The 5,702-nt window shown below is 35.0% G+C and overlaps 1 pseudogene; it reads right to left on the bottom strand.

Annotated features, from left to right (window-relative positions):
* Nucleotides 1-1,421: 1,421 nt before the first annotated feature.
* LOC102440456 lies at nt 1,422-5,484 on the bottom strand (annotated as a pseudogene).
* Nucleotides 5,485-5,702: the final 218 nt, after the last annotated feature.

Below are 5,702 nucleotides of genomic sequence, written 5' to 3'. Positions count from 1 at the left end.
GGTTGGATCTCCGGTCAGGGCATGTATGGGAGGCAACCTATTGATGTTCCTCTCTCACATCAATGTTTCTTTCTCTGTCTGTCTCTCTCCCTCTCTCTAAAATCAATAAAACATATCCTTGGATGAGGATTAAATAATAACTAGAAGCCTGGTGCACGAAATTCATGCACTTGGGGGCGGGGAGAGTCCCTCAGCTCAGCCTGTGCCCTCTTGCAATCTGGGAGCCCTCAGGGGATGTCCGACTGATGGCTTAGGGAGCGGGCCTAAGCCATCAGTCGACATCCTTAGCAGTGCCACAGAAGCGGGAGAGGCTCCCACCACCACCACTGTGCTCTCCAGCCATGAGCCCGGCTTCTGGCAGAGTGGTGTTCCCCCTGTGGGAGCACACTGACCACTAAGGAGCAGCTCCTGTGTTGAGCATCTGCCCCCTGGTGGTCAGTGCGCATCATAGCGATCGGTTGTTCTGCTGTTCGGTTGATTTGCATATTAGCCTTTTATTATATAGGATGATAAAATTTAAAAAAACACCAATTCCTAGACATCTCCTCTAAGAGATTATGATCCAGTAAGAACGGGTAGGGCCCAGGAATCTCTTTTTAACACTTGTTCCGGTGATTCTTATCATCTGACACATCAGAGACATTGGCCATTTGTTGTTTTTGCTTGCCCAACATCTCTTTTTTCTTCTGATAAGAGCACCTCCGTTTTCCTTTGAGAAAGCACTCCTCCCCAACTCTCATTCACTGTGGGTAAGATTCTGGACATGTTGAGTGCCCATCTGAGGTTTGTGGCTGTGGAACTTAAAGAGAGATCAGAACAGTAGTTTTTGTTTTTTCCAGCCATTTCAGCTGCTCAGATGTCAGTACAGGGTAAACAGACAGATGGGTTTAACCCAAATCATGAGTTTGGAGACAAATCTAGCCAAGAGAAGTAGATAGAGAATTAATGGAATTCCCAAGACAGTGTTTAAATGAAAAGAAACAAAAAAATTAAGAATCAATGTTAAAAACAAATTTATCTTTCTCCTCTCTGATATAAAGATGAATTTTCTTAGGAAAGATTAGGCTGGATATTCTTTACCCTTATTTGCAGTAGTGTATAAAATTTTGAATCCACTACATTATCAATATCAAATAATAATACTACAACTGGTAGTGCATTACTTTTATATAATCATCAATGCAATTTATGTGTATTTTGCAAATTTTCAAATAAACCGGAAATCGAGGTAGGCAAGAATCAGGTGCATACATACTTGTTTAAGAAATCTTTCAGAATATAGCTTATAGTAACTCTTATCTCTCCTCACCTGTTAGGTTTTTAATTTTTAACACATTTTTCTACTCCACTTTAGCCATTGCTTCTTTTTAATATGTTTGATCTCAAACTGGTATCAATATGCCTAAGAGGAAGTGAGATATTTACAAATGAAATTTTGGCTTGGAAATTAAACTATGTTTAGACAGTCTTTCTTCCTGTCCAAATTTTGAGCTTAAATCCTGAAAAAGAAAATCATTTCTAGACTCCATAAATGCCCCAGTCCTAAGTCCTTCCGGAATTGTGAAATGGAAAATTAAATCGTTTTTGTTGGAAAACTCCCTGTTCAATGGGTCCAGATCAACACTCAGATGATGTCAGCAAATGTTACATTTTTTTCCAATTATGAAATGAATTATGGGGCGCTAGCTAACCACAGTCAGTCATTAAATAAAGCTATTTTGGCTGACACGTTGTTGTCCTGCCAGAAAACACAGGTGTTTTGTTTTTAAAGAATTTTTAAAACATTGCTTTAAGAAAAGATTGCATTAACAATCCTTGAGCACAAGCAATATAGGAGCATAAATAAGAAGGTGCTATTTGTGGAGAATTTGTGTGGCAAGGTAAAGATTGTATTTTCACATATGAAATAAAGAGTTGCTTTATGTACAAGGAATTGAAACATTTGGGCTATGATGTATGATGACAATGATATATGACCATGCATATTTAAACATCTATACAGAGTCTTAAGAGTTGAATAAAAAGCACCTTACAAACATGAATTATTATTATCAAGAACAAATTTTCTTGGACTGGGATTTTCAAAGAATGTTAGTTCATTCTTTCTATGATGAGTCCCAAGGGTTTCGAATGCATAGTCTCAAAATGATGGCATGTCCATCTGTCAATATCAAACATGTACTTGCTAATAATAGAACTTGAGCTGTGCTTGCATGTGGAGGTAGTTCCTTGAAAGACCAATGAGCATAAAATTTTTTCCTTGGCCCAGGTCATAATGACAATTTTTAACCATTTTGCATTTTTAGTAATACCTTTACACTTATTTCTTTTTTTCTCCATTTCAATCTGCTGTCTTCAATTTACAGGTTTCTAAGTTATTCCTAAATGAAGCATCTGCTTTCAGTTGATTCATCTAAGGAATTTGATTATCTCATCCAAACTATGACATCTTGAATCATGCATTAATGGCATGCTTATGGAATGAAACAGTTTTCTGTTTCAAAATGACTTTTCCCCCCTCTGTGTGTGTGTGTGCAAGAGTATAAATGTCACATATCTATAATCCTCAGAACTCAAACACTAATTGTTACTAACTTTTCTTCTGGGTGAAGATTATGTTTAAAAAGAACAATGGTCTACTGACAAGCATGCCTTAATAAACTCTTGCTGGAAATAAGTCTTAGGGTTTAAATGTTGAAATATTCTAAAATTGATGCCCCAAACATAAATTTCCCAGGTTTTATTTCAGAGTTTCTAAATCTTTTTGTTGCAGACTTTAGAAATAGCCCCTTCTCAAATTAATCATGGATATCTCATTTTTGAATGCTGATTTATACCAAGATCATTCTTTAAATCCTCAAGAGTGTCTTACAAACATACTTTAATCAGCAATACATTCAGAATTTCACTAATTATTTAGTCACAAGTGTGTGACATTCACCTGAGATACAAAGACATTTTTTTTAATACTGAAAGGACTTAAATTACTTATGAAAAAATTACTGCCCATACAAAATTGAATGATTCTGTAATAGTCTGGTAGAGAGAACTCTGAGCAAGCTATTGTTAACTAAATGTTAGGAACAATTGTAAAAGGAGAGAATTCTGATCAGTATACTAACATATTTATGAATATATAACTCTTCTACATCATTACATTCTTTCAAGTTTAAATGTGACAAATTCTGTTATCAAGCATAATTGGGGAATAGGTTCTGCTTAATCAAAAGTTCAGGTTAAATAAATAAGTAGTTCAATAAAAATTTGTATAGAAATATAACATATAAGTAGATACATAATAGATATATAACATTATATATACACATAAATACCAACTTTCCAAGAACTTCACAACAAGTGAGCCACTAAGACTTATTTAACTGCAAATGCTTTAAACACTGTCATCATAATATTCTAGAACTTAATCTCCATCAGAAATTTTCAACTGGTGTGCTGCAGTAGGCACTCTGGTATGCTGGAAGAATTTTTAAAACATGCAATACCTGACTATTTAGTCAGGGACACTGACCTCTTTTCCTCAGTGGTTCTCAACCTTCCTAATGCCGCGACCCTTTAATACAGTTTCTCATGTTGTGGTGACCCCCAACCATAAAATTATTTTCGTTGCTACTTCATAACTGTAATTTTGCTACTGTTATGAATCATAATGTAAATATCTGATATTCAGGATGTATTTTCACTGTTACAAATTGAACATAATTAAAGCATAGTGATTAATCACAAAAACAATATGTAATTATATATGTGTTTTCCGATGGTCTTAGGCGACCCCTGTGAAAGGGTTGTTCGACCCCCAAAGGGGTCGCGACCCACAGGTTGAGAACCGCTGCCTTAGATTGTCAAAGAAAAAAAAATGACAACAGCCAACAAAGTAGCTGTCCAGTGTGCATGCCCTGTCTTGAACCATAGAGGGAGTCCCCCCAAAAATGTATACACAATATAAAAGTTGATAGCTCAATTGTGAAAAGGAAATGTATTTTAATAAATACTGCCTTTACAATTATTCAAAGTTATTATTTTTCAAGGCTTCCACTAAACCAGTAACCCAAATATCGAAAAGATTGAGCCTATATGTAAGGAATAAGTTGGGGGTAAAGAAAAATCATGCAAATCAATAGTTTAGATGACGAAAGTTGTTCACCAATTTATTCCAACAAGGTCTTTTTATATTGTCGACATCTCTAACCATCTGATTAGGTTTCCATGAGCAAAGTCATAGACATTGACTTTTTAATCAATATAGCACAGGGGATTTTAACTTGTAAAGGAAAGTTTCACTAGAAAGAACCTTTAAGTAGTTATTTAACTAAGTCTTGCTTAACTAAAACACACCAGGATTTGTTTACATTTTATTTAAATTGTCTAATTAATTACAGAATTCTCTATTTAATTGGAAAGATTAATGATTGAGAAATTTTCAATTTCACATGAAATGACTCATTTCTTAGGTTGTTCAGAATAATGGTATCCCAGAAACATGAGTTCACCTATGGTTGTGAAATGGTGGGAGAAGGAAGGAAGAAGAGGAAAGGAAACCCATTTACATATGTATTTATGTATACACACACAAAACAACAAATAAACAAAAAACTCAAAATGGTCCTTAGGCATTATGAGTTAAACACAAATTCTTATTAAAGAAAGACTATGAAAATATTCCCCTACATTTCTCTAATACAGAGGATATAATATACCATGATATCAAATTTTCTTCTGATAAAGAAAGCCTTATTTATTTGTTCAACATAACCAGTACCATAGACTTTTAAAAATCCAACTGCCCCAATACTACTTTAAAACTAATATATCAAACTTTATTTTCATTAGAATGTAATTAGTCACACTAATAAATCAAAAGACCAAGACCCAAATTTTATATCTGTATCAGTCATCTATTTATCATCTGTCTATAGAAATGCAAACAATTATTGACTTCATTTTCTGGGGGAAAAATGCCAAATTAGTCCCTCTTCACAAAAAAAGCCATTCCAATTTGAGAACACTTTATATTTGCCTCATTCGCCAGCACCAACTCTACCTCATTTGAGTCTTTCCATTTCATTAGAATCTCCACAGCTATCTATGGCCCCAGTTACTGGTTCAGGGTCAAGACCTCTGGCAAAACCTCTGTTTGTCAGCAGCATCTCTTTGCTTCTTGGATGTGCTATAACCAGACTCACTGTCAAGGAAAGATTGTCTTTTTGTACCATCTTTTCCTTTATCAGCTCTTTTGAGAAATAAGAAATGTTTTAATAAACTCTGGACAATCTAAACTTTCTTCAGCTTCCCAATACTAGCAACATCTGTATTACCTTCCATTTTAGGAGACACTCCACCTTCCCATTCACATCCATCCTGTGCTTTTTCCACCACAGATTCTCCAGGTTCTGCCCCTTCAACTTTTTTACTCTTTCCATTCTGCTCCTTTCCTATTTTTTGCAATGTAGTTTTATCAGAGACCATTTTTTATTGCAAATTTAAAGAGCTATTACAATAATCTCTCATTTTCCACAGGGTATACATCCCAAGACCCTCAGTGGGTACCCGAATCTGTGAATAAAACCAACCCATTTATATACAGAGGTTGGCAAAAGTAGGTTTACAGTTGTTTGTATGGAAAATAATACAGTAATTAATAAATACTAATACAAGAATAAACTGTGGTTTGTGTACTCACAAAT

Source organism: Myotis lucifugus, unplaced genomic scaffold (genome assembly GCF_000147115.1).
Source record: "Myotis lucifugus unplaced genomic scaffold, Myoluc2.0 scaffold_15, whole genome shotgun sequence".
Taxonomy (NCBI): Eukaryota; Metazoa; Chordata; class Mammalia; order Chiroptera; family Vespertilionidae; genus Myotis; species Myotis lucifugus.
Note: the sequence above shows the minus strand (reverse complement) of the source record. Positions and strands in the feature narration are given on the sequence as shown.